The sequence below is a fragment of the Mauremys reevesii genome, linkage group 12 (genome assembly GCF_016161935.1).
Source record: "Mauremys reevesii isolate NIE-2019 linkage group 12, ASM1616193v1, whole genome shotgun sequence".
Taxonomy (NCBI): Eukaryota; Metazoa; Chordata; order Testudines; family Geoemydidae; genus Mauremys; species Mauremys reevesii.
The window spans coordinates 49,786,578-49,807,233 of record NC_052634.1 but is presented as its reverse complement, the minus strand read 5'-3'; the positions used below and the strand labels follow the sequence as shown (position 1 = coordinate 49,807,233).

The 20,656-nt window shown below is 51.3% G+C and overlaps 4 non-coding genes across 4 annotated transcripts; 1 reads left to right on the top strand and 3 right to left on the bottom strand.

Annotated features, from left to right (window-relative positions):
* Positions 1-635: 635 nt before the first annotated feature.
* On the bottom strand, positions 636-729 carry TRNAR-UCU. The gene is made up of 2 exons: positions 692-729; positions 636-671 (listed from the first exon to the last, which is right to left on the bottom strand). It is a non-coding gene; the product is annotated as a tRNA-Arg (tRNA).
* Positions 730-3,216: 2,487 nt separating this feature from the next.
* TRNAR-UCU lies at positions 3,217-3,289 on the top strand. Its single transcript has one exon. It is a non-coding gene; the product is annotated as a tRNA-Arg (tRNA).
* Positions 3,290-11,010: 7,721 nt separating this feature from the next.
* Positions 11,011-11,082, bottom strand: TRNAE-UUC. Its single transcript has one exon. It is a non-coding gene; the product is annotated as a tRNA-Glu (tRNA).
* Positions 11,083-11,732: 650 nt separating this feature from the next.
* On the bottom strand, positions 11,733-11,805 carry TRNAK-CUU. Its single transcript has one exon. It is a non-coding gene; the product is annotated as a tRNA-Lys (tRNA).
* Between the last annotated feature and the right edge of the window lie 8,851 nt (positions 11,806-20,656).

Here is a 20,656-nt window from a genome sequence, read left to right as displayed (position 1 = left end):
GACCCCGTGTAGAAAGCCACACGTGTCAGTTGTAGTTTCACAGGGAGATGCAAAAATCAAGTGACACCAATTTTTAAGTTGAGTAAATAAAGTTGAGGAGATAGTTATTAACCTCACAAAAATACACTAAAGATCCCTCAACGTAACACCTGAAGGTGAAATATGAACAGAGACAAACCTTGTCAGCAAAGGCTCATTTCCCAAACGATCCTCAAAATGTTACTAATTCCCACCCCTCCTCCACAGGAGCTCTGTGCAGTGTAACTGTTCTGCAGGCAGCTTCCCATTCAATGCTGTTGTGGGACATTCCCAGGCCTGGAAATGTACGAATGACAGAATTTGAAGAGCAAACCTGGCTCCCCGCACCAGGCGGGATTTGAGTGTTTTGTCCCTGTCACTTAGTGTTTGTCAATAGTACAGACACCAGGGGCAGGACTCCAGGCTCTGCCTGAGGGATCCTGGCACAGGGGCTGGCGGGGAAGAAAGGATTGTAGATTCTGACCTGTGCTCTGGAGAGGAGGTAATATGTGAAGGGGGCATTATTGACTCCTCCCCTCCTCAGTGTCCCAGGGCTGGAATTCTACATTCCACAGGGGCAAATGAGGGGGTGACACCATGTGGTTAATGAAAACCAGTGCTCCAGGTGAGGCTTGAACTCACAACCGCAGCATTGCTCCTCTCAACACTGCTCTAGAAGTACTGTGCGCTAACCGATTGCACCACTGGAGCAACTGCTAGTTATCATTCTCTGAGACCTGCTAGGCTGATAAAGGCAAGGAGTGACCCCAAAACTGAGCTGAGAGCAGATAGTAACAAGTGTTGGTACTTGGTGGGGTGGATTCTTCTTAAGGCTTCCAGGCCCCATTTCACCCTTTTGTTCTTCCCTGTGTAATAACAGAGCTGGTTAAGACTCAATGGAGAGTCTTGCTGCAGCCCAACAGATCTGAAATCACTGATAACCAGCTCTAAGAATTAGTTGTGCTTTGGGACAGTGTCTCTCATGCAAGAATCTGCCCAGTCTGCGCTAGCAGGGAGGCTCCCTCACTAACAGCTGAAATCAGGGAGAGCTGTGTGAAGTGCAGGGCCCCAGGAGTGCCGGAACAGGGGGGAACAACACCCCCAGGGCTTTTAAAAATGGGAGGGCTCTGCCTTGCCACTTTCTAATGACCATAAGGGCGAGTGAGGGTGGGGAGGGGATGGAGAGCAGTGAGCGGGAGGAGGGGTCTTGGGCGATGAGGCAGCGTAGGAGCCTCTTGTGGGAAATATCTCCTGCCCCAATGCCAAAAGGAGCCCCTTGAGTGGGAACGGTCAGAGGCCCCACTCGGGGGCTGGCCCTGCTTTCCTACCTGCTTTTCAACTGCTGCAAAAACATCCCGAGCAGAGAAGCAACGGGCCAAAATACTTTTAAGCAGCTGCCAAAGTAGCTCAGTTGGGAGAGTGTTAGACTGAAGATCTAAAGGTCCCTGGCTTAACCCCAGCCTTTGGCAGCTTGTTCTCTGGAAGCACAGCGGTGCCTGCACCCAAGGTGAGCAGGGCTGGCCTAGGGCAAAGCAATTTTGGGGGCCCTTTCCATTAAAAAAGTTGCAATACTGTATTCTCATGGGGCCCCTGAGAGATGAGAGCTGTCTTTCCGAACGTGGTGGCCCTCAGGAATGGTGCCAGAGGGCTGCTGGGCAGTGGCAGGCAGGCATTGAGGATGAAAACTCCTCTGCGCAGTTGAGCAAGGGCACTACCAGGGAAGGGGCATCTTTGAAAGTGGCCCTGTGGAAGGTGGCAGGGATTTGGGGGCCCAGGAGGAGGTGCTTGATGTTCAGTGCCTTGGAGCAGCTGGACTTGGCCATGGTGGGTGTTCAGGAAATGCCCATTAACAACTCTAGGGTAGCTCAATAGGCAGAGGGTGATTGGAGGAAAGGCCTCCTGGACAGGGAAGAATGATGGGGCTGGAGTTTTGTTCTTCACATTCATGGTGCGAGTACAGAAGGTGGTGGAGCTTAGACCAGGGAGGGCATTACTGGTGGCTTTGTGCTCTGTGGCACTGGTTACTGCTATATTAGTGTGTATGGTCCCCAGTTAAGGCATGAGAGGGAAGATCAAAGGCTCCCTTCCTCTGCACTGCATGATGTTTGTTGTTGGGGGGGATTTTAATTGTGTCAGCCGGCCTGAGCACCGCTGGTCCTGTTTTCCCAACCTTCAGAGGAAACATTTTTACAATGAGCACTGCCTGGCGCAGGTCTGTAGTGAGGTCGGCTTAGAGGAGCTCACTCCAGCCACAGAGGGGGTTCACCTTTCTGCAGGGACAGGCCAGGAGTTGCACTGACCGGATTTATGCTTAGCTTTTGTGTCTTTAGCATGTTGCTTCTCAGATTCTTTCTTGGCCTGACTTGTTACACTTTGACACTTAACAGGCCAGAGTTTGTGCACCTTCCTATTATCCTCACTAGGATCTGATTTCCAACTATTGAGGAATGACTTTTTGCCTCTAACAGCCTCCATTACTCTGACGTTTACCTAGAGTGGCGTTCTGCTGGTCCTCCTATTGTCGTTTCTGATTTAGGTCAAAAGTTTCATCTGAGCCTCTAATTGCAGCGGTTTTAAACGGTCTGCATGCTGCTTGCAGGCACCTAACACTTGTGACAGCAGCTCCTTTTAATTCCCATCCAACCATCTGTATTTATGCCGATAGGTCGACTTTAGGTCTTTAACTTTGAGCGGTAGCTGAGAAGATGGTAAATCGGGCAGAAACCCGTTCCACAAACCTCTTCATTTCCTTGTTATTTCCTGACTTCTTCATTCATCCCCTTTTTCTTATTTCCTGGCTGAGGCGGCGGCCTGCCAGGGAGCTCCCCAGCACCTCTGGCTGCCTGGGCTGAAGGCAAGAGGCAGGCCTGGGCGTGGCGAGGGCCTCCTGTCCAGGAATGAGGCTGCAGTGCTTCCTGGTCCCTTTTTCCCACCCACACCGGCAGGCGGCTGCTGCGGGAGAACACGAGGGAGGCTCTTGGGATGCTAGGCAGCGCTGTGTGGCTGTCAGGGGAAAGAGCCTTCTTCTCTAAAGATGGCTGGCAGAAAGGTGGTGCTCAGCTCTGTAAGTGACCTGCCCAGTAGCCTCACTGCCAGGGGACGCAGACATTTCTGTAAGGTGCAGAAAGAGGGTATTTGGCTTCCAAGTTAATATGAGAAATATGCATTTAGGAGATGGAATTTCCCTTCTTTCACAGGGCCCCAGTGGCCTAATGGACAAGGCAATGGCTTTCTAAGTCAGAGATTGTGGGTTCAAGTCCCATCTGGGGTGAAAAACTCCCTCTACATTGCAAGGAAACCTTGGCCTTATTTTCACCAAGGAAGCTGGGAGATGTTTGAACACAAAATACTGGATCTTGGGAAAAATCCCCCAGAAATGGCATCTTGACAAATGCTTTCTAAACCCATCAGTAGCAAACAGTTAATACTAGTGCTTGTCTGAGACTAGGAAGGGGGGTGTTTACTCTGACACCTCAGTGAGTGAAACAGAGGGAAAGAGGAAGGCTGTTCTGAAAGAGAATGGATCTGTCTGGAGACAAAGCAGCCCCTGAGAATGAGCAATGGTGTGAAAAGAAGGGGTTCAAATGGGTGTTAGATGTAAGTTAGTGTTAGAGGGTTTATCCCTTCACCCTCCAATTACTGGGTCTGTCTTGCGTACACACAGAGCAGCAATACCCAGAGTCAGAAGGTGCAAACAATTAGATGTTTATTGGGTTGAATTTCCAGCAAGCAACGATTCCAGTTTCCTTCCTCAGTGTCCCCATCCCAGCCCTGACGCCACAGAGCCTTGCCTGTGTCCCTGTTCCCATTCTATCCCTTAGCAAAACATAGGACATATGGTGACACATTTCCTGATAGGGCCAGGCCTCAAGCTGGAAGGTGTTGATATTCCATTTGTCCCCGTGCGTAGTGCAGTGCCCTGCACCTTCTCTCGTACGGGGCTGCCACACCTGTTCCAATTAGTGTTCCAGACTTCCCACTATAGTGGGCCTGGGAAGGTTGGGTCCAGGTTGTCTAGTACAGGGGGGAGGGGCTTACTCCATTACTTCTAGGTTATTTCCATAGGCAGCGTAACACAAGTATACTTAGCAATACACCAGCCGCTGTAACAATCCACAGCAACACCGAGAGACCTGAGCACTAGCCGCATGGTCCAACATCCTGGCCACCACCGAAACACCTCCTCTCCTCCTTCGACGGGGTCAAGCCCTTAACATGTCCAGTTGCTGGCAGTTGCAATACGCTGCCGCTGCAGGTTTTCGTGCTTTTGTCCATAGCATAAGTCCATTGAATGTCCACAGAGAAATGGGTTATTGTCAAAACCAACTTAACCACATGGTGTGGAATCAGCTGTATGCGCTGGTTCGATTATTCACAGCAGTAAGATTCACAGATCTATCTGTGTGCCAAAGCCCAGAGAGCAGCGTGTAGTGTGGAATTTGGTTAGGGGCTGGTGTAATTGTGCCCCCAGTAATATGTACATTTCCAGCAAAACACCTCATACACAGTACACGCAATTGTCCACCCCTTGCCATGGGCCATTGGGTGTGCTCCTCCACGGCCATCAGGGAGGGGCACATTCAAACATCTTCTCTGGATTTACACCATTTTACACACCCCTCCATTGATTCCTAGCGAGCAAATCCCCTTCTCATTATTCCCATAGGGCTTGTGGGGCCCACCTCAGCTGCCGATTCACTTCCAGATACCACGGTAGCTATTACACAGGTGCTGGCCTCCTAGTCGAGCATTTTGAATTTCCATACACATCTTCCCCCAGGTCAACCTTTTGAAGCCATCCCCATCCATGTCATGAGGTTTTCTGTTCATTGAAACACAACAATGCTAACAACAAGACAAACACCACAGACAAACAACACAAAACATAGATTCATGGTATTCTGGGTTAGTCTTTTGCTGGCACCAGCTTGCTTGTAGAGTGTCTGAAAAACAAAAGAAACAATTTCCACACACACCCCCAGTGGGGACAGATTAGTGCTTAATAATAATAATACCACTTCCTTTTACAAATTTCCTTGCTAATTGCAGGAAAAACAGAAGAATTACCTCCAGGCTGTCCTTATTTTGTTCTATAGTTAGATAGTGAATTACCCCACTCACTGGTCATTTATGAAATTCATGAGGTGGTGTGCCTCAGTTTCCCCTCTTGCACAACAGACCCAGTTTTCAATAGTTTCTCTGCTGCACCAAGCTTTAAGTTTATCCTCAGGTAATAGCTGAGAGACAGCTTTAGATTTAGCTTTAGCACTGTATACACACCCACACACTCCTTAGGGTTAACCTGTCCCCCTTATTTTCAGGCTTGACTTGTTTTTTCACCTCCCTTTCCTGGAGGGCACAATCTGAGTCTTCCAGTAGCTTGTTTGCTGACCAGATGTATTTATTATTTGCAGCTCCTTTGTGCAGCCACTGATGGGCAGTTCTCTCCTTCCCCCATCAGCTAGGTCATTTGCATTCACCCCGGCTTTCGGGCTTGCTTTTGGATCCAAAGCCATCAGCAGCTCAGAGACTGTCTTAAAAGGGACACAAACAACTTCCACCGGAGTTCTGATTACTTTCCACTTTCATCTTCTGCTTCAAAACACACAGATCTGAAAAAGAAACCACAGCCTATTGTGGCTCCCTTTGGAGCCCTAATAGGGTTTGAATTAAGTACCATGTTTTGTTTGCATTTCTTTTACCCCTTCTCCAATATACACTGCACACGTCCTGGGAAAATGCACATTCCTTCCATAGTTTAACCTTCATAACATTATGTTACAAAACATAAGTCTCACTTTAGGTTTTTAAAACCTGACACAATTACACACAACATTTTGTTTTGTCTAACATCCCTTGCACTGCAATAATTTTTTTTTACACAACTGTACCCCGATTACACGTCCATCTTGTACAACCAGAGACAGCCAGGGGCAGGCACGTTAAGTGCCAATAGAAACCCCGGACATTCCTTTAGTGATTTTGCTAACATTACCCAGGAGTCAAATCATTTTGATGAGATTATCTCTCCGCCTGCTGCCTGCAGCCGTCCCCTATAGACCATTTCTGTGGACAAAGGGCCCATTTCTCCTCAGAATGGCTGTGAAGGCTTCTCAGGACAAAACTTTACCTGACCCTCTTGTATAATTTAATTACTAAGCTTCCATGCAACAGGAGTGCACAGAGCTGCACTTATAACTGGGTTTTATTATTAAACCAAAAACTGCCTTCTTGTAACACCACAACTGTTGGCTTTTGCTATTTCCACAACTCCCAAATGTTTACTTTCCTCCAAACTCTGTATTATTAATTTTTGCAAAGCCCTCGGCGGCTGCACTGCAGTGCTGGGGTGACTCTGCAGGGGGAGAAGCTGCTGTGGAGCAATGTAGAGCAGGTGCAGGAAGGAGCCAGGGTCACTATTCACATTCTGAACTGCACAATTTTCCAAATTTGGGAATGTCCAAGAACAATTCTAAGGGGAAGGTGAATGCAGAGCAGTGACACTGGAGATGCCCAGACCTCCAATGGGGGCGGTGTGGAAATTAATAATGGGAAGAGCATTTGCGAAATTAGTCGTCACTGACAAGATTTGTCTCTGTTCCTATTTCACATTGTGGTGTTGTTTAGCAGAATCAAGACATAGTTTTACTGTATTAATTAAACACGTAATTTTATTTAACCCAAGCCAAAAACTTAGTGTCACTTATTTTTTCTCTGTCCTAGCAAGAACTAAATGAATTTTGTGACTTTCTGGAAAGTGCAGCGAGATTAAATGTGGGGAATTCAGTCCCTGTGTTTGTGAGCTGATGTTTTCCTCTCACAGGTCAGTGCCTGCATTGAAATACCAAGAGGGATCTAAGGGCTGGTGTACGCTGGGCACAGGGGTGTTTGCAGAAGGGGCGGGGCCTCAGGTGGAAGGGGCGGGGCAGGGTGTTAGTCTCCCCCAGCTGGCGGTTCACGCCCTGCCCATGGTGTTGCAATGACAGAGGCTGCCCAGGCTGCACTTGTAGTGAGGTTCCCCCACTACATGGCCGCACAGAGGCTGCAGGAGACAGGCAGGTGGCAGCAGGGGAAGTGGCGACACAGGAGCTCTCAGCAGCAGGGTGAAGGACAATGCCGTGGAGTGGCAGCGACGCAGAGTGAACAGGGCAGAGTGAACAGAGCCAGTTGAGGGAGTGTCGGCAGCAGAAGCGGAGGTGTCTTTTGATGCCTTCCCCTCTCTCCCCCACCCCTGGGGCTTTGCTGCCCAAGAGGAGTGGGGGTTGGGGGAAGGAGAGCGGAGGGGTCTCTTAAAGGAACATTGGATTGGACTGTCACACCACAAGGTGAGAAACTGAGGCACAGCACTGCCCAGTGTACTCTGGGGTGGGGGGTTGCTGATGAGCGTAGATTTGAATGTGGTTGTGGGGTTTTCCCAAACTCAGGCTTGATTCTCTTTCTCTTTTAATAGAAGTTCTCATTGGCTCTCCACCCACGCAGAGCTGGGGAGTGGGGGCGTGTTGCCTTTTCCCCAGGCTGAAAGGTGACACCTGCCTGGCGAGTGAGGGTCGGTTTGGGTGACCCCCACTCAGGGCAGGCTGAGGGCAGGTCTCTGCCCTTTACTCAGCCCAGGAGGAGTTTTTTGCACTAACATCCCAAGTGTGCAAGTCCGTCCCCGCAGAGCTGCCCCATAGGGTGACCTTGAAGAAACTGGAAAATGGGACAGGGTGTGGGGGGTAATAGGCTCCTATATAAGAAAAAGTCCAGCCAAACCTTTAAAAACGGGACATCTGGTCACCCTGGAGCAGCCCCGCACTCCTGCTCCCTGGTTGGTGCGTTTGTAACCCGGGGGCTGAAGCCGACGTGAGAAAGGGAAGTGAGTGAGCTCGGAGCTCTCCGGCGCCACCTGCTGGGAGCAGAGGGCAATGACTGAGTGACGTCCTGGCTAATTTAAATATCACCTTGTTCTCTGCCGGGTGGCTCCACTGGAGAGCTGGGGCGTGGCCTGAGTGTGGCAGCACCTTATTTGCAAATATTAAAAGCAGCAGTTTGGGGCCATTGGGGTAAAATATGAGTAAGTTTTGGGGTTGGGCCCCACATGTTTAGTGCAGGCTGTGGGGAGCCGGGCTGAGCAGAGCCTGCCCCGACGGGGTGTGTGGTCACCCTGAGCTGGGAGCGTGTTGCCAGATATGGGGAAGGGGCTGGGTTAGGGGTAAGGGTGGCTGTGGAAAACCGGAAAGGATTCCCCCATTTTTGGTGTCTGGATGGAGTTCTCATTGTGTAAATAGAAAACAGCAGTGGGGGGACAAAGGGATTTGAGACTTGTGTTTTGCGGGTTGCTGGGGGGCCTGACCTGAGCCATCTGGGGCGGGCTGCTGCTGGGTGGGGTAGGATGGGGGCGGTGCTGTCTGTGTGCTTGAGAAGAGGGGCGGTTCCTGGTTGGCTGGTGCTGGCCTGTCTAGTGTTTTCTGACAGCTGAACTCCCATTGGCCTTCAGGCAGGGCGGGTCTCTGAAACCTGGTCTCCCATTGGGCCCTCCCCAATTGATGTTTCTGACAGGCTCAGCTCCCATTGGTGACGTTGTCTGACAGCGATGCGGGGCGGAGCCGCCAGGGCCTTGTGCGCTCAGAGCTCAGCGCCCGCCCACGAGAAGCGGCGCGAGGCCGCGCGGGGCCGGGTCCCGCTGCCTGGCGGAGGAACAGAGACCGCAGCAGCGGTGCCAGCGAGAGAGCCATCAGCCGGTCCTTAGTTTCTGCTTGGTAAAGGCAAGTCAGTGGGGTCCATCGGTCAGAAAAAGAGTCCCAGGACTTCTTGCTGGGCGCCAGGGTCCAAAAGCAGCGCATTCCCTCCTGGAAAGGGCTGTGTTTCGAATGTCCGTCCAGTGCGCGTTGAAGGGAAGGATCTGCGTGCCTGGGAAGCTGCGTCCCTCCAGAGGCGCTTGAGAAGCCAAAGGGGCCGTGGGTGAGTTTGTGATGAGGTGAGTCTGAAGTGTGGAAGGGGGAGGGTGGCAAGAGGAGGTTTTGAGAGGAAAAAAGGTGCTGCTGAGCTGGTAGGGGAGGGCAAGGTCCCAGGCAGGTGTTGTGTGAGGAGCTGTGTAGGCCCGAAAAGGCGTCGTGCTGGGCAAGGGCAGGTGAGGAGGGCCAGGGCTTTTCCCAGGGCTGTTGCTGCGGCCAAATCCTTTGGGAAGCAGAAGAGGGACATCTCTCTTTCAACACCTACATCACATCTGATTAATAAACCCAGAGGAAGTGATTAATCCCTGGGGGAGCAAACAGCTGTGCATCTCTCTCTATCAGTGATCTAGAGGGTGAAGAATTTAGGAATTTACCCTGTATAAGCTTTATAGAGAGTACAAGGGATTTATTTGGGGTTTTAGATCCCACTGGGAACTGGGTGCTGGAGACAGGTGCTGAGCTGTTTTGAGTTAAAGTCTGCAGCTTTGGGGGTGTGGCCCAGAGCCTGGGTCTGTGTTGCAGCAGGCTAGGGTGTCTGGCTCAACAAGGCAGGGTTCTGGAGTCCCAAGCTGGCAGGGAAAACGGGCTCGGAAGTAATTTCAGTCCCAAGGGGATCTCTGTGACCGAACCCATCACAGTGGCGTAGTCGAGCAGGATATGTGCACAGCTGATTGCTTTGAGACACTGGTAGTTATTTTTAAGCGTGTTGCCCGGAGGACAGACAAAGTGCTTATTCGGGAAAGGGAAGATGACAACTTTGGTTGCCAAATTGGCTGGGAAAGCTCTGGATATATTCAGTAAGATGCCTATTGCTGATGCTTCAAACTATGGTCTATTTAAGGAATTGGTTTTGAAACAGTTTCAGATTAGGCCCGAAACCAAGAGGGTTAAATTCACAACTCTTTCAACTCCCAGAGCCCTTCTACAGCACAGATGATTTGTATACACCTTCAGCGTGCGCCAAATTGGCAGGTTTCTGGGAGCCCTGTGAGTCTGATGTTGTTTTAGTCTCCCTGCTGATTTATTAGGAGAATAAAAGATGGACACCAGAACTGAGGCAGACTACGGACACCGCATTCTGAGAAAACACTGGTGAACCTCCAACTCCAGCAGTGTGGGCCACATAGACAAGTAACCAGCACCCACAATCTTTACAAGCTTTTTTCCAAAATAACTCATCTTTTGGAAAAATAGGTTGAGCCTTTTTGACAATCTGGCTAAAGATTTTAGTGCCTAACTGGGAGCCTAGTTCTTCTGCAAATCTGGCCCTAGCGGTGGGTGTGAGACCTTCTGAAAATTCTGGCCAATGTGTCTGGAAGTTCCAAGAAGCATCGCAACTTTGAGCATTTACTAGAACAGGATGAACAAAACCTTCCTTCCTTGACCTACAATCACCTTGATTCCAGGTTGAGGTTTCAAGAGAATTGATTTGATTCTTAGATGCAATGCGAAACAAACACCCTCCTGTAGACATTGGAAGAGGGAGGCTGAAATGGATCTGCCACTAAACCACGTTGCCTTTCATCAGTAGCCACCTGAGCAAGAGGGTAACCACTGGCCTAGAGGTGAAAGGCCCATAGCCCATGCTCAGAAGCCTTCAGCGGCTAGATCTTAGGAATGGAAAAGCTTAATGATCTTTCTCCGGGGTGTTACTTCCAAAGACTTGTATATAGCGCTGGGTGAAAGGTTTTGGATGAATATTATATTTAGTGAAATATTTTGGTGGACCCAAAATGATTGTTTGGTTTGGTTTGGTTTCACCAAGAAAAGTGAAAAGAAAAGAAAAAGATCTTGGGTCAAAGTGCAATGTTGTTCTAATTTAGGTTAGGCTCGGTAAGAAGGAAGAACTAAATTGTTTGCACAAGTAAGTGTATTTGTGTAAAAGGGTGCAGAGGCTGGGCTTTAAGGGGCAGATAGCCAGATTGTAGTAGTTGGAAGCTTTGCTTTCCCCATGGCCTCCAAAGAGTTTCCAAGCATTCTGAAGGAGGCCAGGAAGTTGCATTCTTCCGGTTGAACTCCAAGCGAGGAAGGCAAGGTAGACTTTTGTTGAAGAGGATAACTCCCTGACCGGGAATCGAACCCGGGCCGTGGCGGTGAAAGCGCCAAATCCTAACCACTAGACCACGAGGGAGATGACAGTTGGGGGGTTGGGCATAACTTTCTAGGCCTACTTTCTGTCCAACTGAGGCCATTCGTTCGTCTTCAAAGGAGGTTAACACAAGCTCTGAGCTCTTTGTTTCCTTACGGTTCCCTTCCTATTTTTAGCACTGATATGACAAAGAAACAGAAAACATATTAAAACAATTTCCAGTATTGTTATACATTGAGGCCATGTCTTTTTTTAAAAAAAAACAGTTTTGTTGCTATCTTGTTTTACTCTCCATGGGCTTACAGAAATGTACGAGGGATGAGTAAGATGTGGTGGAATCGTCAGCCTTAAGCAATCTCCATCCCAATGAAGAGGGCTGGTGGAGGATTTGAGAAAGAAGCAGTTATCTCAACTACTGAGCGCTGGCGAAGATATAGAAATAAGTAGAGAAGCTCTAGATGGCTGCTCAGGGGGTGGGGGGCAATCAGCTTGTGAAAGGTTATTTTTTCCCTCTCTTGCCTGGGCTAGAAGAGACTCAACTCTCTTAGGACCATGGAATTGTCAATGTGTCTTGTCTTCATGATGTACTAAAGGTCCGAGACCGCCTCAGCTGGTTGAGAGGACAAAGAGTGGATTCCGTTATGCTCTGAGACTCTAAGGGAGAGAGTGATGTCGAAGAGTGCAAGATGAAATGCCCAACCTGGGGCTTGAACCCACGACCCTGAGATTAAGAGTCTCATGCTCTACCGACTGAGCTAGTCGGGCTAGGCCTCAAGGGGTAGCAAAGGCACAGACAGTGCAAAAGAAGAGCGAAGGAAGTTTCTTTGCGTGCTGAGATTCGTTTCCTGACATTTGCCTTCTTTCCTGGTTCCTTCGCTCTCCAGCTAGCAAACAGGGCCCGTTCCAAGGCTAGTTAGATGCTGGTGTCTAGACCAGAGAAGTGGGAAAATCATCTAGCAGCTGCTCAGAGAAACCTGGGTGGGAGGGTGGAATTTAGGATTCTCCCACCAGGAGGAGGTGCTGTTTCTCAGAAAAAGCTTCTCAGCGCCCAAAGAGGGGGCAGAGAAGACAGTTCCCCGCCGGCCGCCAGACACATCTTTTCGCAGGGAATCAGAACCCCCTGGGGTAAAACTCCTCCAAGGATGTGCGGCTCCAGGAATGTCAGAGAAGGGAAGGACTGTTTGCTTTAGGAGGTGGGTGCGGGAACCTGCAGGTCCTTAGGTCCCTCCAGCGTCCGATGAAAGCATTTGGGGGGAAGGGGCCGGGATAGACAAAGACAGGAAAGACGGGCTTGCGGCTCCTGTGCAAACACCATGTTGCCAGCGGTCCAAGAGAAGCGGGTGGGGGTTCGAGCATTTTGGCTGCTTCCTGAGGGCACGGAACTCACAACCTGGCAATGCTCAGAGCCCCGTTCCTCGGGAGTTTTCTTTGTGTTGGTCTTGTGATGCTGAGGGAGGAAGCTGAAGCATCATTTGAGTTTGTTTCAGTGCCTTCGGTTGGGCTAAGGTTGTGACCCATTCATATATATAGTATGAACTATATACACTAACTATACTACAAACGAATAAAGTTAACTACAACTATATAAATCTGAACTATATATACAAGAATTAACGAGAGAAACTACGAGTAGCTAGGGAAGTGGAGGTCAGCTAAGCCGCGCTCCACTGTTCCAACGACCGACACGGGCAGTAAGAAGGAACTGAGGGGCGGGTGGGTCAGCAGTGGTATATATCTGGCGCTATAGCGGCGCCACTCCAGGGGGCACCCATCCGACCCACCGAGTGTTGCTTGGGTAAAAATCTTCCGACGAACGTGCACACGTGCGCACACCTTACTTGAATGCATATGAGCAATCACTCGAAGAAGAACTCCTTCTTTCTTGTATATTGCAAAGAAACCTGGTGTTATTTTTCACCAAGGAAGCTGGTAGATGTTTGAACACAAAGTATTGCAGCTTGGGAACAATCCCCCAGAAATGGCATCTTCCCCCCCTCCACCCCGGAGCTTCCCTGCCTGAACGTAAAGAGTGCGCAGCGCGCGTCTCTCTCCCTTGCTGCTGCTGCTGCCGCCGCCTAAGGGCTACAGCATAAGAGCAGTGCTAGCTGCTGTAGCACCTCAGGAGGGAGGGGACCCTGCCGTTTTGGCAGCCCTCCTCTCCCGCTACCTGGAGGAGACACGAAGGGGACTTCCGGCCTGGAGACGGACATCACTCACCTTAGCAGCTGCTGGGGCTTCTGTGAGTGTTTGACCCTATGATTCCGCCCCCACCCCTGCCCCTGCCCCATGCTGGGGAAGGGGCAGCCCCATCCCCCATCCACAGTGAAGTTATGGTGAGGGGCAGCAACATGGAAGGCCACCTGTGATGGCAACCCCCCCCATCCAGTACCCATCATAGAGGAGGTGAGTGAGCTTTCTGGACCTGAGAGGGGCCCTACGAGCATGTGCAGTGACTGTGGGGCAGAGTGAGTGTGCTGTGGGGGCAGAGGGGCAGAGGAGGGGTCCCTCCCCTGGAGCTTGCTGCTGCCAGTGGTGGTGATGGGGAGTCCTCTCTGGCCCTAGCCCTGGGGCAGCCTGTCTGCACCCCAAGTTCCTCATCCTCAGCCCTGCCCCACCCCAAAGCCTGCACTCCCAGCACCGAGCACACTCCTGCACTGTGAACCTCTCATCCCCAGCCCCACCCCAGAACCCGCACCTGAGGGGAAAACATGCAACTTAAATTTGGTGGTCAGTTTGGAGGATCATTTTGTTTAGCACGATACTTGACGATTTTACACCCCTTCAAAGTATGTAACTGGTCGTATACAGGTGTTACGAAGTGGGAATGTGCTTAATGTTTTCTCTGAATACTGTCTGTGTGCCTCAGTTTCCCCAATGCATTTCTTAAGGCTCTAGATGGTGGGAGAAGGGGTGTGATTGTTGTAAAGCCCTAGAGGGCCAGTGTGATGGTGTCTGCACAGAGAATGGCCGAAACCCTGTCTCCAGGCAACTGATGGCCTGAGCCCCTCCCCTGCAAAGGTGCCAGCTGAAGGTGTTGGAGACAAAGAGATCAGGTGAGCAGAGAGGAGTGGGGGCTGGAGGGGGTTTGGGAGTCTGGAGCTGGCTGGGGACCAGGCGTGAAGTGCAGACAAGGGGGTCTGGCTCACTGCCCCAGAATGGACCCGGCCTAGGGGTCCGGTTCACTGTACCTACAAGCTCTGTTTTACACCCTGTTCCTGTCATCGAATAAATCTCTGTGTTACTGGCTGGCTGAGAGTCACGTCTGACTGCAAAGTGGGGGGGCAGGACCCTCTGGCTTCCCCAGGACCCCACCTGGGTGGGCTCGCTGTGGGAAGCGCACAGAGGGGCAGAGGATGCTGAATGCTCCAAGGAGAGACCCAGGAAGGTGAAGCCGTGTGAGCTTCTTGCCCAGAAAAAGTCTGCTCCGAGGGAGAGGAGGCTCCCCAAAGTCCTGCCTGGCTTGGTGGGGAGCAGTTCCAGAGCATCGCCCAGGGACTCCGTGACACCCGGTACCCACCACAGGGAAGGCGAGTGGGCTTTCTGGACCTGAGAGAGTCCCTAGGAGCATGTGCAGTGACTGTGGCGCAGAGTGAGTGTGCTGCGGGAGGTGGGGACGATGGGTCCCTCCTCTGGAGCCTTGCGGCTGCCGGTAACAGGGAGGGGGTCCTCTCTGGCCCTAGCCCTGGGGCAGCCTGTCTGCATCCCAAGTTCCTTATCCCCAGCCCGGCCCCACCCCCCTCCCAGCAACCCCAGCCCTGAGCACCCACCAGCACTGTGTACCCCGCATCCCCAGCCCAACCCCAGAGCCCACACCTGAGGGGAAAAACGTGCAACTTAAATTTGGTGGTCAGTTTGGAGTATCATTTTGTTTAGCACAATACTTGACTATTTTACACCCCTTTAAAGTGTATAACTAGTTGTATACAGGTGTTACAAAGTGGGGCTGTTCTTAATGTTTTCTCTGAATACAGTGTGGGTGCCTCAGTTTCCCCTGTGCATTTCTCAAGGATCTAGATGGTGGGATAAGGGGGTGTGATTGTTGTAGAGCCCTAGAGTGCTAGTGTGATGCCGTCTGCACAGAGAATGGCTGAAACCCTGTCTCCTGGATACTGATGGCCTGGGCCGCTCTCCTGCAAGGTGCCAACTGAAGGTGTTGGAGAACAGAGAGATCGGGTGGCCTCCTAATGCCTGGAAAAGAGACAAAGGCCAGAGGAGGGAGTGTCAGTGCCTGTGCAGACTTCCGGGAAGCGCACGGTGTGGAAGGGGATGCTGGGATGCTTTGGAACAACTCCATACAAAGCCAGTCAGGACTCTGGGGGAGCTTTCTCTATCGGAGCAGACTGTCTCCAGTGCAGGAAGCTTACACCTTCCTGGGTCTGACCTCGAAGCATTCAGCCCTTCCACACTGTGCGCCTTACGCAGCGAGTCTGCCCAGGCAGGTCCTGGGGCAACCAGAGGTCTCTGCACCCCCAACTCCACAGTCAGACGTGACTCTCAGCCAGACAGTAAAACAGAAGGTTTATTAGATGACGGGAACACAGTTTAAACAGAGCTTGTTGGTACAGAAAACAGGACCCCTCAGTCAGGCCCATCTTGTGGGGTGGGGAGCCCAGAACCAAGTTCTGGGTCTCTCCCCATTTCCCCAGCCAGCTCCAAACTGACACTCCCTCCTCTGGCCTCTGTGTCTCTTCTGGACAAGGAGGCCACCTGATCTCTTTGTCCCCAACACCTTCAGTTGGCATCTTGCAGGGGAAACTGAGGCACCCACACAGTATTCAGAGAAAACATTAAGAACATTCCCACTTTGTCACAACAGGTGCAACAAAATATAATACTGTATATTGAAGTAGGCAAGTGCCGCTTCTGACTTTCCACTTTTAATTGACCCTTGTAATCTTGTGGCACTGACGCATTGTAGCTTCATTTTATATCGGCTTACAGGGAGGGAGCGGGGGGGCACCACCATTTTGGGCCCCACCAAAAATTATACAAACCTGTCGCCTATGGGCGGGCATGGGGGTTTCTGGCAGGCGAGGGAGAAGGTGAAAGGAGGCGAGTGGTGGGTGGGGACTGACTAGGAGGGACGCAGCAAGCCAGCGGGGGGCTAGGGGGTGAAGAGGGGTGTGATGGTGGGGCCCAGCAGGGAGGGGGCAGGTCCTATTTTACTGCTGTGATCTGGTCACCCCATGTGCAGTTTCTTCCTGCCCCCACCGAACCTTGTTTCGATGGGGCGGAGCTGGGGAAGGAGGGTTTGTTTCCACGGGGCCGGGCGGTGCTGGGGGTGGGGAACAGGGGGCAATTTTATATTAATAAGGAAATGTTTTATAAATTTTAATAAAATAAACATTAGTGAAGAAAATCAGTTGTACAACTATCAAAACAAATTATTTTCCTGATATGAAAGTGCAAATCAGCTAATTAATATATGATGCAATGTATGTAATAGATAATTTTGTTATTATTTATATAGTCATGGAAAGTAAATAATACATGGAAGAAATGAAAGGGGTTTTTTTTAAGTGTTTTTTTGTTTTAGTCATCCCTGCCGGGGCCCCATCGAAACTGTTCGAATTGGGCCCCGCACTTCCTGAAGCCGCCCTGGCAATGAGGCTAATCATCTAGTGGAACAAGCTCCGCAAGGGACGTGGTTAATTCCCCATCACTGCCCTGTGTAAATGAAGACCGCAGCTCTTGCTGCAAGACACCTGGTGTGTGGGTGTCCCTGTTCCCCCTTCAGAACCTCTGGTACATGGTGCTTCCCTCCTCCCAGTTCAAGAGCCCCATCATGTGGGTGCTCCCATCCAGGATCTCTGGTGGGTGTCTCTGTCCCCCACCCCATGAACTAGCTCCAGTGTGTGGTTTCCCCTGCCTGCCCCCATCCGGGATCTGTGGGTGTCTCTGTTCCCCTTTTCAAGATCCGTGTTGCAGGGGGGCATCCCTCCCCCCAAGTCAGACTCCCCATCGTGTCGGTGCTCCCATCCCCCCTTCCAGGCTCTGAGGGGGGTGTGTGTGTGTGTCTAAAAAGAGACTGTGTCTCACTGTCTTGCCCAGGCTACACTGCAGGGGCTATTCACAGGCGTGATCCCACTACTGATCAGCACAGGAGATTTGACCTGCTCTGTTTCCAACCTGGGCCGGTTCACCCCTCCTTAGGCAACCTGGAGACCCCAAGCTCCCCCAGGATCACCATATTGATGCTGAACTTAGGGCGGACACCTGATCGGCACAGCCCCCTGCAGCCTAGAACTCCTGAGCTCAAGCGATCTACTGGCCTCAGTCTCCCCAGGAGCTGGGATCACAGGTACCAGCCATGGAGCCTGGCTTGTTTCTCAGTCTGGCAGCTGGAGCTTTAAACTCTGCTTGTGAGCTCTGTGCCTTGGCCAGACGGGGACAGCCTGGAACTGGGAAATGCTCCTTCTCCCCTCGCCCCCGTCTCATGTCGAGCTGCAGACGCCACTGTCGTCCCAGGTAAGATCCTGGACGTTTTGGTGCCCCCATCCCCCGCCCAGGTGTCCGGGTACCTCTGCCCCCCATACAGAATCCTGGGTGTGTGGGTGTCCGTCCCTCTGCAGAGGATCCCGGAGTGTGGATGCCCTTGTCCCCCCCACAACATCCTGGGTGTGTGGGTGCCACTCTCCCCCCCAGTAGATCTCTGGTGGGTGGGTCCCCAGGGTGTGAGTGCTCCCATCCCCCGATACAGGCTGGGGGGGGGTATAACTGGCTCTCCCTGTCCTGCCCAGGCGGTGCTACAGCAGCTGTTCACAGGGGCAGCAACCCCACTGTCACCCTGCAGCTTTACCCTGCTCCAGGGGTGACCTGCTTCACCCTCCTCTGGGAGCCCAGGGACCCCGAACTGCCCAGAATCACCTGATTGATGCCGAGCTTAGCACAGACACCGGCTCAGCCTGGCAGGGAGCTGCCCTGAGCCCTGACAATCAGCTTCCCTCAGCCTCCTGCTGCACAGCGAGGGTCCCTCGCGAGAGGCTTCGTGCCCAGTTTGTTCTGGAGCGTCCTAGGCTCCAGCTGTAAACTCTGCTGGTCAGTTCTAGTCTTTGGCCACATGGGGGCAGCACTAATGGTCCCATCTAAACGCTGTTTGCGTTCGGCCCTTCAGATCACAGATTGTAACCCTCGGGCAGATCTCTGAGTGCAGCCAAATCCCTCCCCAAACTGAACATTGAAGCAGCAGCTCCCATTGGAAAGATCAGGATTTTTGCCTTTAAAAACAAGGCAAATGTCTCCAGCAAGAGACTGAAGAAGCTCAATTGATTTCATTGACTCCATGAATGTTCCTCTGTGTCCCCCTAGGAGTCATGCCCCACATTTTGGGAACCACTGAACCCTACTCGCTAAGCAGGGGCTAGTGATGCCAAAGCCCAGGGAAAGGGAGAACAAGTGCAGGGCCCCCAGCACTGGAGCCATGTGAAGGGGCTGCAGGAGAGGGGCAATGGCTGGTGGCCCAGGGAGTTAAGGGCAAAGGGGGCACAGGATGGGGCAGGAGTTAGGGGTGAAGGAGGTGCAAGGGCTGGGAGTGCAGGAGCTAGCGGTAAAGGGGGAGGGGGGATCGTCCAGGGGCAGTGGGGAAGTGCCAAAGTACAAGCTTTGCCCAGGGCACCATTTTCCCTAATGCTGGTCTGAGCAAACAATTGGAAATGACCCTTCAGTGAGACCAGAACCATAGTGTAGAAAAGCCCCTTTGTTAAGTGGTGGTGGCTGGGGGCTTAGGGAGATGGGTTAAAAAGCAACAGGCATTTGTCTGTGGAGGTTTGTTTCTTGCCTGCTAGGCCAGGCTGGTGCGTGGTGTCTCCATGGCTGTACTTTCAGTGTCTGATCTGCCACAGGGAGCCAAGTCTAGACATATTCAGAGGCTCTATGCCAGGGTTTCTCAAACTTCCTTTCACTGCAACCCCTTTTTGCAAAAAAAAACAAAAAAACTTACTACCTGACCCTAGAAAGACACGCCAAGCCCCTCTACACTGAGCACAGGCAGAGGAGGCAAAGCCTGAGCCCTGCCCCAGTTAGGGGAGGGCAAAACCAGAGCTTGAGGGATTCAGCCCCAGGCACCAACAAGTCTAATGTCAGCCCTGGCGACCCCATTAAAACAGGGTTATGACCCACTTTGGGGTCCTGACTCACAGTTTGAGAACCACTGCTCTATGCTGAGGGGAGAGAGTTTTCCTGGGGGTGTAGTTAATCCACTTCCCAAGAGGTGGCAGCTATGTCAGTGGGAGAAGCTATATCGGTGGGTGCGCAAGCTGTGGTGTTTGCCACATGTAAGAAGTTTAATCAAACCCCATTTGTAAACCACCTGTGGTCTGGGAATGGCAAAGGACCTCGATGAAGCAGGGTCTGTCCTTCAAAGTGCTGGACATCATGATTCCATAGTTCTGTTGTCATGGGGATATTGCTCAGTGTTAGAGTGCTTGACTGCAGTTCACGTAGTCCTCAGTTCAAACCTGCGTGTTCTCTTATAACCCTCTTTCTTTTTTTTAAAAAAAGGAAAACATTTTCATTTCCATTCTCCATTATGTTCAGGGGCTCCTCTATACAGGAGTGCTTGATATCAATGGAAACACTCAACATTTCACTGTCCAAATGCATAAAAACCTAGCAAAGCTGTCCATCAGCTGAAATCAGTTCCAATCCTCTAAGTGTCTAGTTTATGTTTTCATCAATTATACAAAGGTATCACACGAATGTACATTTGCAGATCCTTCTTCTCCAGGGCTATGTTGTGCAGAAGAACAAGAGCCACATCCAGTTGCAGTTCAGGAGTCTGATGACAAATGTTCTGAGGGCTGGAGAAAAATGCCTTCTAGTGAGCTATTGAATGAGCTCAACCTGTTTAGCTTATCAAAAGAAGATTCAAAGGTGACTTCATTGAAGCATTGAAGGGCCTTAATGGAGACAAAAGATTGGGTATGAAAGGGCATTTTAATCGAGGAGAGAAAGGCACAACAAGACCCAGTGGCTGGAAGGTGAAAAGAGACAAATTCATATTAGAAAGAAGACACAAATATTCAACAGCGAGGATGATTCACCACAGGAACAAGCTACCAAGGAAAGTGGTGGATTCACAATCTCTTGATGTCATTTAATGAAGACTAGGTGCCTTTCTGGAATGTGTTTGCCTCAAAAGTAGCTATTGTGTCATACAGGAGGCCTGTGATATGCAGGAGGTCAGATTAGATGCTCTAATGGTCTCTTCTGGCCATCAAGTCGAATAATTTCTGAAAAACTGAGTGTAGCATTGGGAGCAGCGTCTGATGTTTTCCTGTCTAGCCGGCTTGCTGCCTAGAACGAACGCTCCTTGAGTGGGGTGATCCACAGGGAGTAGCTCAAACCTGCAAAGTGCCTGGCCAGGGGCAGGACATTAGCCCAGCAAGGGAGGGGTGTGGCAGTGACATCACAAAGGCCTTTTACAGGACCTCAGACTATTGGTCAAAGGTGCAGGGGAGGTGGTGACCTCACAGAGAGATGCTGACATCAGCCAGGCAGGACAGGGGCGAGGGGCCAGGGAAACCTCAGAGACCCCTGTGGCTTTGCTTCAGCAAGTCTCCTTCTCCAGGTCTCTCTTTGAGGACTGAGAGAGTATTCGGGTTCATGTACGTGAGCG